The sequence below is a fragment of the Pelobates fuscus genome, chromosome 10 (assembly GCF_036172605.1).
Source record: "Pelobates fuscus isolate aPelFus1 chromosome 10, aPelFus1.pri, whole genome shotgun sequence".
Taxonomy (NCBI): domain Eukaryota; kingdom Metazoa; phylum Chordata; class Amphibia; order Anura; family Pelobatidae; genus Pelobates; species Pelobates fuscus.
The window spans coordinates 116,757,967-116,771,018 of NC_086326.1; the positions used below are offsets into that span (position 1 = coordinate 116,757,967).

At 44.8% G+C, this 13,052-nt stretch overlaps 1 protein-coding gene across 3 annotated transcripts in view; it reads left to right on the top strand.

The window, feature by feature from the left end:
* Positions 1-13,052, top strand: part of LOC134575108 (pulmonary surfactant-associated protein D-like) — an 823,731-nt gene that overhangs the window by 64,180 nt on the left and 746,499 nt on the right. The gene's annotated exons all lie outside the window — the stretch shown is intronic.

Below are 13,052 nucleotides of genomic sequence, written 5' to 3' on the forward strand. Positions count from 1 at the left end.
TAAAGGCACGCTATTGAGACACCAGATATGAGTGGCAAAGTACACTTGCAGAGGTTGGCAGAGCACACGCTGAAGGCCTGACACCCGCTTTAAGGACACTGACTACTATTAGCTTTCAGTGACAAACTTTTTTCTTTGTAAAGGCACGCTATAGAGACACCAGATATGAGTGGCAAAGTACACTTGCAGAGGTTGGCAGAGCACACGCTGAAGGCCTGACACCCGCTTTAAGGACACTGACTGCTATAAGCTTACAGTGAAAAACGTTTTTTCTTTGTAAAGGCACGCTATAGAGACACCAGATATGAGTGGCAAAGTACACTTGCAGAGGTTGGCAGAGCACACACTGAACGCCTGACACCCGCTTTAAGGACACTGACTGCTATTAGCTTACAGTGAAAAATGTTTTTTCTTTGTAAAGGCACGCTATAGAGACACCAGATATGAGTGGGAAACTACACCTGCAGAGGTTGGCAGAGCACACTCTGAAGGCCTGACACCCGCTTTAAGGACACTGACTGCTATTAGCTTACAGTGGAAAACTTTTTTTCTTTGTAAAGGCACGCTATAGAGACACCAGATATGAGTGGCAAAGTACGCTTGCAAAGGTTGGTAGAGCACACGCTGAATGCCTGACACCCGCTTTAAGGACACTGACTGCTATTAGCTTACAGTGAAAAACTTTTATTGTTTGTAAAGGCACGCTATAGAGACACCAGATATGAGTGGCAAAGTACACTTGCAGAGGTTGGCAGAGCACACGCTGAAGGCCTGACACCCGCTTTAAGGACACTGACTGCTATTAGCTTACAGTGAAAAAAGTTTTTTCTTTGTAAAGGCACGCTATAGAGACACCAGATATGAGTGGCAAAGTACGCTTGCAAAGGTTGGTAGAGCACACGCTGAATGCCTGACACCCGCTTTAAGGACACTGACTGCTATTAGCTTACAGTGAAAAACTTTTATTGTTTGTAAAGGCACGCTATAGAGACACAAGATATGAGTGGCAAAGTACACTTGCAGAGGTTGGCAGAGCACACGCTTAAGGCCTGACACCCAGACGCTTGCAGACAACTAACTGCTATTAGCTTACAGTGAAAAACTTTTTTTCTTTGTAAAGGCACGCTATAGAGACACCAGATATGAGTGGCAAAGTTCACTTGCAGAGGTTGACAGAGCACACGCTGAAGGCCTGACACCCGCTTTAAGGACACTGACTGCTATTAGCTTACAGTGAAAAACATTTTTTCTTTGTAAAGGCACGCTATAGAGACACCAGATATGAGTGGCAAAGTACACTTGCAGAGGTTGGCAGAGCACACGCTGAAGGCCTGACACCCGCTTTAAGGACACTGACTGCTATTAGCTTACAGTGAAAAACGTTTTTTCTTTGTAAAGGCACGCTATTGAGACACCAGATATGAGTGGCAAAGTACACTTGCAGAGGTTGGCAGAGCACACGCTGAAGGCCTGACACCCGCTTTAAGGACACTGACTACTATTAGCTTTCAGTGACAAACTTTTTTCTTTGTAAAGGCACGCTATAGAGACACCAGATATGAGTGGCAAAGTACACTTGCAGAGGTTGGCAGAGCACACGCTGAAGGCCTGACACCCGCTTTAAGGACACTGACTGCTATAAGCTTACAGTGAAAAACGTTTTTTCTTTGTAAAGGCACGCTATAGAGACACCAGATATGAGTGGCAAAGTACACTTGCAGAGGTTGGCAGAGCACACACTGAACGCCTGACACCCGCTTTAAGGACACTGACTGCTATTAGCTTACAGTGAAAAATGTTTTTTCTTTGTAAAGGCACGCTATAGAGACACCAGATATGAGTGGGAAACTACACCTGCAGAGGTTGGCAGAGCACACTCTGAAGGCCTGACACCCGCTTTAAGGACACTGACTGCTATTAGCTTACAGTGGAAAACTTTTTTTCTTTGTAAAGGCACGCTATAGAGACACCAGATATGAGTGGCAAAGTACGCTTGCAAAGGTTGGTAGAGCACACGCTGAATGCCTGACACCCGCTTTAAGGACACTGACTGCTATTAGCTTACAGTGAAAAACTTTTATTGTTTGTAAAGGCACGCTATAGAGACACCAGATATGAGTGGCAAAGTACACTTGCAGAGGTTGGCAGAGCACATGCTTAAGGCCTGACACCCAGACGCTTGCAGACAACTAACTGCTATTAGCTTACAGTGAAAAACTTTTCTTCTTTGTAAAGGCACGCTATAGAGACACCAGATATGAGTGGCAAAGTTCACTTGCAGAGGTTGGCAGAGCACACGCTGAAGGCCTGACACCCGCTTTAAGGACACTGACTACTATTAGCTTTCAGTGAAAAACTTTTTTCTTTGTAAAGGCACGCTATAGAGACACCAGATATGAGTGGCAAAGTACACTTGCAGAGGTTGGCAGAGCACACGCTGAAGGCCTGACACCCGCTTTAAGGACACTGACTGCTATTAGCTTACAGTGAAAAACTTTTTTCTTTGTAAAGGCACGCTATTGAGACACCAGATATGAGTGGCAAAGTACACTTGCAGAGGTTGGCAGAGCACACGCTTAAGGCCTGACACCCGCTTTAAGCACACTGACTGCTATTAGCTTACAGTGAAAAACTTTTTTTCTTTGTAAAGGCACGCTATAGAGACACCAGATATGAGTGGCAAAGTACACTTGCAAAGGTTGGCAGAGCACACACTGAAGGCCTGACACCCGCTTTAAGGACACTGACTGCTATTAGCTTACAGTGAAAAATTATTTTTCTTTGTAAAGGCACGCTATAGAGACACCAGATATACGTGGCAAAGTACACTTGCAGAGGTTGGCAGAGCACACGCTGAAGGCCTGACACCCAGACGCTTGCACACAACTGCTATTAGCTTACAGTGAAAAACTTTTTTTCTTTGTAAAGGCACGCTATAGATACACCAGATATACGTGGCAATGTACACTTGCAGAGGTTGGCAGAGCACACGCTGAAGGCCTGTCACCCAGACGCTTGCCGAGAACTAACTGCTATTAGCTTAAAGTGAAAAACTTTTTTTCTTTGTAAAGGCACGCTATAGAGACACCAGATATGAGTGGCAAAGTACACTTGCAGAGGTTGGCAGAGCACACGCTGAAGGCCTGACACCCGCTTTAAGGGCGCTGACTGCTATTAGCTTACAGTGAAAAACTTTTTTCTTTTTAAAGGCACGCTATAGAGACACCAGATATGAGTGGGAAAGTACACTTGCAGAGGTTGGCAGAGCACACGCTGAAGGCCTGACACCCAGATGCTTGCAGACAACTAACTGCTATTAGCTTACAGTGAAAAACTTTTTTCTTTGTAAAGGCACGCTATAGAGACACCAGATATGAGTGGGAAAGTACACTTGCAGAGGTTGGCAGAGCACACGCTGAAGGCCTGACACCCAGACGCCTGCAGACAACTAACTGCTATTAGCTTACAGTGAAAAACTTTTTTCTTTGTAAAGGCACGCTATAGAGACACCAGATATGAGAGGCAAAGTACACTTGCAGAGATTGGCAGAGCACACGCTTTAAGGACACTGACTGCTATTAGCTTACTGTAAAAAACGATTTTTCTTTGTAAAGGCACGCTATAGAGACACCAGATATGAGTGGCAAAGTACACTTGCAGAGGTTGGCAGGGCACACGCTGAAGGCCTGACACCCGCTTTAAGGACACTGACTGCTATTAGCTTACTGTAAAAAACAATTTTTTTTGTAAAGGCACGCTATAAAGACACCAGATATGAGTGGCAAAGTACACTTGCAGAGGTTCGCAGAGCACACGCTGAAGGGCTAACACCCAGACGCTTGCAGACAACTAACTGCTATTAGCTTACAGTGAAAAACTTTTTTCTTTGTAAAGGCACGCTATAGAGACACCAGATATGAGTGGCAAAGTACACTTGCAGAGGTTGGCAGAGCACACGCTTAAGGCCTGACACCCAGATGCTTGCAGACAACTAACTGCTATTAGCTTACAGTGAAAAACTTTTTTCTTTGTAAAGGCACGCTATAGAGACACCAGATATGAGTGGGAAAGTACACTTGCAGAGGTTGGCAGAGCACACGCTGAAGGCCTGACACCCAGACGCCTGCAGACAACTAACTGCTATTAGCTTACAGTGAAAAACTTTTTTCTTTGTAAAGGCACGCTATAGAGACACCAGATATGAGAGGCAAAGTACACTTGCAGAGATTGGCAGAGCACACGCTTTAAGGACACTGACTGCTATTAGCTTACTGTAAAAAACGATTTTTCTTTGTAAAGGCACGCTATAGAGACACCAGATATGAGTGGCAAAGTACACTTGCAGAGGTTGGCAGAGCACACGCTGAAGGCCTGACACCCGCTTTAAGGGCGCTGACTGCTATTAGCTTACAGTGAAAAACTTTTTTCTTTTTAAAGGCACGCTATAGAGACACCAGATATGAGTGGGAAAGTACACTTGCAGAGGTTGGCAGAGCACACGCTGAAGGCCTGACACCCAGATGCTTGCAGACAACTAACTGCTATTAGCTTACAGTGAAAAACTTTTTTCTTTGTAAAGGCACGCTATAGAGACACCAGATATGAGTGGGAAAGTACACTTGCAGAGGTTGGCAGAGCACACGCTGAAGGCCTGACACCCAGACGCCTGCAGACAACTAACTGCTATTAGCTTACAGTGAAAAACTTTTTTCTTTGTAAAGGCACGCTATAGAGACACCAGATATGAGAGGCAAAGTACACTTGCAGAGATTGGCAGAGCACACGCTTTAAGGACACTGACTGCTATTAGCTTACTGTAAAAAACGATTTTTCTTTGTAAAGGCACGCTATAGAGACACCAGATATGAGTGGCAAAGTACACTTGCAGAGGTTGGCAGGGCACACGCTGAAGGCCTGACACCCGCTTTAAGGACACTGACTGCTATTAGCTTACTGTAAAAAACAATTTTTTTTGTAAAGGCACGCTATAAAGACACCAGATATGAGTGGCAAAGTACACTTGCAGAGGTTCGCAGAGCACACGCTGAAGGGCTAACACCCAGACGCTTGCAGACAACTAACTGCTATTAGCTTACAGTGAAAAACTTTTTTCTTTGTAAAGGCACGCTATAGAGACACCAGATATGAGTGGCAAAGTACACTTGCAGAGGTTGGCAGAGCACACGCTTAAGGCCTGACACCCAGATGCTTGCAGACAACTAACTGCTATTAGCTTACAGTGAAAAACTTTTTTCTTTGTAAAGGCACGCTATAGAGACACCAGATATGAGTGGGAAAGTACACTTGCAGAGGTTGGCAGAGCACACGCTGAAGGCCTGACACCCAGACGCCTGCAGACAACTAACTGCTATTAGCTTACAGTGAAAAACTTTTTTCTTTGTAAAGGCACGCTATAGAGACACCAGATATGAGAGGCAAAGTACACTTGCAGAGATTGGCAGAGCACACGCTTTAAGGACACTGACTGCTATTAGCTTACTGTAAAAAACGATTTTTCTTTGTAAAGGCACGCTATAGAGACACCAGATATGAGTGGCAAAGTACACTTGCAGAGGTTGGCAGGGCACACGCTGAAGGCCTGACACCCGCTTTAAGGACACTGACTGCTATTAGCTTACTGTAAAAAACAATTTTTTTTGTAAAGGCACGCTATAAAGACACCAGATATGAGTGGCAAAGTACACTTGCAGAGGTTCGCAGAGCACACGCTGAAGGGCTAACACCCAGACGCTTGCAGACAACTAACTGCTATTAGCTTACAGTGAAAAACTTTTTTCTTTGTAAAGGCACGCTATAGAGACACCAGATATGAGTGGCAAAGTACACTTGCAGAGGTTGGCAGAGCACACGCTTAAGGCCTGACACCCAGATGCTTGCAGACAACTAACTGCTATTAGCTTACAGTGAAAAACTTTTTTCTTTGTAAAGGCACGCTATAGAGACACCAGATATGAGTGGCAAAGTACACTTGCAGAGGTTGGCAGAGCACACGCTGAAGGCCTAACACCCGCTTTAAGGACACTGACTGCTATTAGCTTACAGTGAAAAATGTTTTTTGTTTGTAAAGGCACGTTATAGAGACACCAGATATGAGTGGCAAAGTACACTTGCAGAGATTGGCAGAGCACACGCTGAAGGCCTGACACCCGCTTTAAGGACACTGACTGCTATTAGCTTACTGTGAAAAACTTTTTTCTTTGTAAAGGCACGCTATAGAGACACCAGATATACGTGGCAAAGTACACTTGCAGAGGTTGGCAGAGCACACGCTGAAGGCCTGACACCCAGACGCTTGCAGACAACTAACTGCTATTAGCTTACAGTGAAAAACTTTTTTTCTTTGTAAAGCCACGCTATAGAGACACCAGATATGAGTGGCAAAGTACACTTGCAGAGGTTGGCAGAGCACACGCTGAAGGCCTGACACCCAGACGCTTTCAGACAACTAACTGCTATTAGCTAACAGTGAAAAACGTTTTTTCTTTGTAAAGGCACGCTATAGATACACCAGATATGAGTGGCAAAGTACACTTGCAGAGGTTGGCAGAGCACATGCTGAAGGCCTGACACCCGCTTTAAGGACACTGACTGCTATTAGCTTACAGTGAAAAACGTTTTTTCTTTGTAAAGGCACGCTATTGAGACACCAGATATGAGTGGCAAAGTACACTTGGAGAGGTTGGCAGAGCACACGCTGAAGGCCTGACACCCAGACGCTTGCAGACAACTAACTGCTATTAGCTTACAGTGAAAAACTTTTTTCTTTGTAAAGGCACGCTATAGAGACACCAGATATGAGTGGCAAAGTACACTTGCAGAGGTTGGCAGAGCACACGCTGAAGGCCTAACACCCGCTTTAAGGACACTGACTGCTATTAGCTTACAGTGAAAAATGTTTTTTGTTTGTAAAGGCACGTTATAGAGACACCAGATATGAGTGGCAAAGTACACTTGCAGAGATTGGCAGAGCACACGCTGAAGGCCTGACACCCGCTTTAAGGACACTGACTACTATTAGCTTTCAGTGACAAACTTTTTTCTTTGTAAAGGCACGCTATAGAGACACCAGATATGAGTGGCAAAGTACACTTGCAGAGGTTGGCAGAGCACACGCTGAAGGCCTGACACCCGCTTTAAGGACACTGACTGCTATAAGCTTACAGTGAAAAACGTTTTTTCTTTGTAAAGGCACGCTATAGAGACACCAGATATGAGTGGCAAAGTACACTTGCAGAGGTTGGCAGAGCACACACTGAACGCCTGACACCCGCTTTAAGGACACTGACTGCTATTAGCTTACAGTGAAAAATGTTTTTTCTTTGTAAAGGCACGCTATAGAGACACCAGATATGAGTGGGAAACTACACCTGCAGAGGTTGGCAGAGCACACTCTGAAGGCCTGACACCCGCTTTAAGGACACTGACTGCTATTAGCTTACAGTGGAAAACTTTTTTTCTTTGTAAAGGCACGCTATAGAGACACCAGATATGAGTGGCAAAGTACGCTTGCAAAGGTTGGTAGAGCACACGCTGAATGCCTGACACCCGCTTTAAGGACACTGACTGCTATTAGCTTACAGTGAAAAACTTTTATTGTTTGTAAAGGCACGCTATAGAGACACCAGATATGAGTGGCAAAGTACACTTGCAGAGGTTGGCAGAGCACATGCTTAAGGCCTGACACCCAGACGCTTGCAGACAACTAACTGCTATTAGCTTACAGTGAAAAACTTTTCTTCTTTGTAAAGGCACGCTATAGAGACACCAGATATGAGTGGCAAAGTTCACTTGCAGAGGTTGGCAGAGCACACGCTGAAGGCCTGACACCCGCTTTAAGGACACTGACTACTATTAGCTTTCAGTGAAAAACTTTTTTCTTTGTAAAGGCACGCTATAGAGACACCAGATATGAGTGGCAAAGTACACTTGCAGAGGTTGGCAGAGCACACGCTGAAGGCCTGACACCCGCTTTAAGGACACTGACTGCTATTAGCTTACAGTGAAAAACTTTTTTCTTTGTAAAGGCACGCTATTGAGACACCAGATATGAGTGGCAAAGTACACTTGCAGAGGTTGGCAGAGCACACGCTTAAGGCCTGACACCCGCTTTAAGCACACTGACTGCTATTAGCTTACAGTGAAAAACTTTTTTTCTTTGTAAAGGCACGCTATAGAGACACCAGATATGAGTGGCAAAGTACACTTGCAAAGGTTGGCAGAGCACACACTGAAGGCCTGACACCCGCTTTAAGGACACTGACTGCTATTAGCTTACAGTGAAAAATTATTTTTCTTTGTAAAGGCACGCTATAGAGACACCAGATATACGTGGCAAAGTACACTTGCAGAGGTTGGCAGAGCACACGCTGAAGGCCTGACACCCAGACGCTTGCACACAACTGCTATTAGCTTACAGTGAAAAACTTTTTTTCTTTGTAAAGGCACGCTATAGATACACCAGATATACGTGGCAATGTACACTTGCAGAGGTTGGCAGAGCACACGCTGAAGGCCTGTCACCCAGACGCTTGCCGAGAACTAACTGCTATTAGCTTAAAGTGAAAAACTTTTTTTCTTTGTAAAGGCACGCTATAGAGACACCAGATATGAGTGGCAAAGTACACTTGCAGAGGTTGGCAGAGCACACGCTGAAGGCCTGACACCCGCTTTAAGGGCGCTGACTGCTATTAGCTTACAGTGAAAAACTTTTTTCTTTTTAAAGGCACGCTATAGAGACACCAGATATGAGTGGGAAAGTACACTTGCAGAGGTTGGCAGAGCACACGCTGAAGGCCTGACACCCAGATGCTTGCAGACAACTAACTGCTATTAGCTTACAGTGAAAAACTTTTTTCTTTGTAAAGGCACGCTATAGAGACACCAGATATGAGTGGGAAAGTACACTTGCAGAGGTTGGCAGAGCACACGCTGAAGGCCTGACACCCAGACGCCTGCAGACAACTAACTGCTATTAGCTTACAGTGAAAAACTTTTTTCTTTGTAAAGGCACGCTATAGAGACACCAGATATGAGAGGCAAAGTACACTTGCAGAGATTGGCAGAGCACACGCTTTAAGGACACTGACTGCTATTAGCTTACTGTAAAAAACGATTTTTCTTTGTAAAGGCACGCTATAGAGACACCAGATATGAGTGGCAAAGTACACTTGCAGAGGTTGGCAGGGCACACGCTGAAGGCCTGACACCCGCTTTAAGGACACTGACTGCTATTAGCTTACTGTAAAAAACAATTTTTTTTGTAAAGGCACGCTATAAAGACACCAGATATGAGTGGCAAAGTACACTTGCAGAGGTTCGCAGAGCACACGCTGAAGGGCTAACACCCAGACGCTTGCAGACAACTAACTGCTATTAGCTTACAGTGAAAAACTTTTTTCTTTGTAAAGGCACGCTATAGAGACACCAGATATGAGTGGCAAAGTACACTTGCAGAGGTTGGCAGAGCACACGCTTAAGGCCTGACACCCAGATGCTTGCAGACAACTAACTGCTATTAGCTTACAGTGAAAAACTTTTTTCTTTGTAAAGGCACGCTATAGAGACACCAGATATGAGTGGGAAAGTACACTTGCAGAGGTTGGCAGAGCACACGCTGAAGGCCTGACACCCAGACGCCTGCAGACAACTAACTGCTATTAGCTTACAGTGAAAAACTTTTTTCTTTGTAAAGGCACGCTATAGAGACACCAGATATGAGAGGCAAAGTACACTTGCAGAGATTGGCAGAGCACACGCTTTAAGGACACTGACTGCTATTAGCTTACTGTAAAAAACGATTTTTCTTTGTAAAGGCACGCTATAGAGACACCAGATATGAGTGGCAAAGTACACTTGCAGAGGTTGGCAGGGCACACGCTGAAGGCCTGACACCCGCTTTAAGGACACTGACTGCTATTAGCTTACTGTAAAAAACAATTTTTTTTGTAAAGGCACGCTATAAAGACACCAGATATGAGTGGCAAAGTACACTTGCAGAGGTTCGCAGAGCACACGCTGAAGGGCTAACACCCAGACGCTTGCAGACAACTAACTGCTATTAGCTTACAGTGAAAAACTTTTTTCTTTGTAAAGGCACGCTATAGAGACACCAGATATGAGTGGCAAAGTACACTTGCAGAGGTTGGCAGAGCACACGCTTAAGGCCTGACACCCAGATGCTTGCAGACAACTAACTGCTATTAGCTTACAGTGAAAAACTTTTTTCTTTGTAAAGGCACGCTATAGAGACACCAGATATGAGTGGCAAAGTACACTTGCAGAGGTTGGCAGAGCACACGCTGAAGGCCTAACACCCGCTTTAAGGACACTGACTGCTATTAGCTTACAGTGAAAAATGTTTTTTGTTTGTAAAGGCACGTTATAGAGACACCAGATATGAGTGGCAAAGTACACTTGCAGAGATTGGCAGAGCACACGCTGAAGGCCTGACACCCGCTTTAAGGACACTGACTGCTATTAGCTTACTGTGAAAAACTTTTTTCTTTGTAAAGGCACGCTATAGAGACACCAGATATACGTGGCAAAGTACACTTGCAGAGGTTGGCAGAGCACACGCTGAAGGCCTGACACCCAGACGCTTGCAGACAACTAACTGCTATTAGCTTACAGTGAAAAACTTTTTTTCTTTGTAAAGCCACGCTATAGAGACACCAGATATGAGTGGCAAAGTACACTTGCAGAGGTTGGCAGAGCACACGCTGAAGGCCTGACACCCAGACGCTTTCAGACAACTAACTGCTATTAGCTAACAGTGAAAAACGTTTTTTCTTTGTAAAGGCACGCTATAGATACACCAGATATGAGTGGCAAAGTACACTTGCAGAGGTTGGCAGAGCACATGCTGAAGGCCTGACACCCGCTTTAAGGACACTGACTGCTATTAGCTTACAGTGAAAAACGTTTTTTCTTTGTAAAGGCACGCTATTGAGACACCAGATATGAGTGGCAAAGTACACTTGGAGAGGTTGGCAGAGCACACGCTGAAGGCCTGACACCCAGACGCTTGCAGACAACTAACTGCTATTAGCTTACAGTGAAAAACTTTTTTCTTTGTAAAGGCACGCTATAGAGACACCAGATATGAGTGGCAAAGTACACTTGCAGAGGTTGGCAGAGCACACGCTGAAGGCCTAACACCCGCTTTAAGGACACTGACTGCTATTAGCTTACAGTGAAAAATGTTTTTTGTTTGTAAAGGCACGTTATAGAGACACCAGATATGAGTGGCAAAGTACACTTGCAGAGATTGGCAGAGCACACGCTGAAGGCCTGACACCCGCTTTAAGGACACTGACTGCTATTAGCTTACTGTGAAAAACTTTTTTCTTTGTAAAGGCACGCTATAGAGACACCAGATATACGTGGCAAAGTACACTTGCAGAGGTTGGCAGAGCACACGCTGAAGGCCTGACACCCAGACGCTTGCAGACAACTAACTGTTATTAGCTTACAGTGAAAAACTTTTTTTCTTTGTAAAGCCACGCTATAGAGACACCAGATATGAGTGGCAAAGTACACTTGCAGAGGTTGGCAGAGCACACGCTGAAGGCCTGACACCCAGACGCTTTCAGACAACTAACTGCTATTAGCTAACAGTGAAAAACGTTTTTTCTTTGTAAAGGCACGCTATAGAGACACCAGATATGAGTTGCAAAGTACACTTGCAGAGGTTGGCAGAGCACACGCTGAAGGCCTGACACCCGCTTTAAGGACACTGACTGCTATTAGCTTACAGTGAAAAACTTTTTTCTTTGTAAAGGCACGCTATTGAGACACCAGATATGAGTGGCAAAGTACACTTGCAGAGGTTGGCAGAGCACACGCTGAAGGCCTGACACCCGCTTTAAGCACATTGACTGCTATTAGCTTACAGTGAAAAACTTTTTTCTTTGTAAAGGCACGCTATTGAGAACCCAGATATGAGTGGCAAAGTACACTTGCAGAGGTTGGCAGAGCACACGCTGAAGGCCTGACACCCGCTTTAAGGACACTGACTGCTATTAGCTTACAGTGAAAAACTTTTTTCTTTGTAAAGGCACGCTATAGAGACACCAGATATGAGTGGCAAAGTACACTTGCAGAGGTTGGCAGAGCACACGCTGAAGGCCTGACACACGCTTTAAGGACACTGACTGCTATAAGCTTACAGTGAAAAACGTTTTTTATTTGTAAAGGCACGCTATAGAGACACCAGATATGAGTGGCAAAGTACACTTGCAGAGGTTGGCAGAGCACACACTGAAGGCCTGACACCCGCTTTAAGGACACTGACTGCTATTAGCGTACAGTGAAAAATTATTTTTCTTTGTAAAGGCACGCTATAGAGACACCAGATATACATGGCAAAGTACACGCTGAAGGCCTGACACCCAGACGCTTGCAGACAACTAACTGCTATTAGCTTACAGTGAAAAACTTTTTTTCTTTGTAAAGGCACGCTATAGAGACACCAGATATGAGTTGCAAAGTACACTTGCAGAGGTTGGCAGAGCACACGCTGAAGGCCTGACACCCGCTTTAAGGACACTGACTGCTATTAGCTTACAGTGAAAAACTTTTTTCTTTGTAAAGGCACGCTATTGAGACACCAGATATGAGTGGCAAAGTACACTTGCAGAGGTTGGCAGAGCACACGCTGAAGGCCTGACACCCGCTTTAAGCACATTGACTGCTATTAGCTTACAGTGAAAAACTTTTTTCTTTGTAAAGGCACGCTATTGAGAACCCAGATATGAGTGGCAAAGTACACTTGCAGAGGTTGGCAGAGCACACGCTGAAGGCCTGACACCCGCTTTAAGGACACTGACTGCTATTAGCTTACAGTGAAAAACTTTTTTCTTTGTAAAGGCACGCTATAGAGACACCAGATATGAGTGGCAAAGTACACTTGCAGAGGTTGGCAGAGCACACGCTGAAGGCCTGACACACGCTTTAAGGACACTGACTGCTATAAGCTTACAGTGAAAAAACGTTTTTTATTTGTAAAGGCACGCTATAGAGACACCAGATAT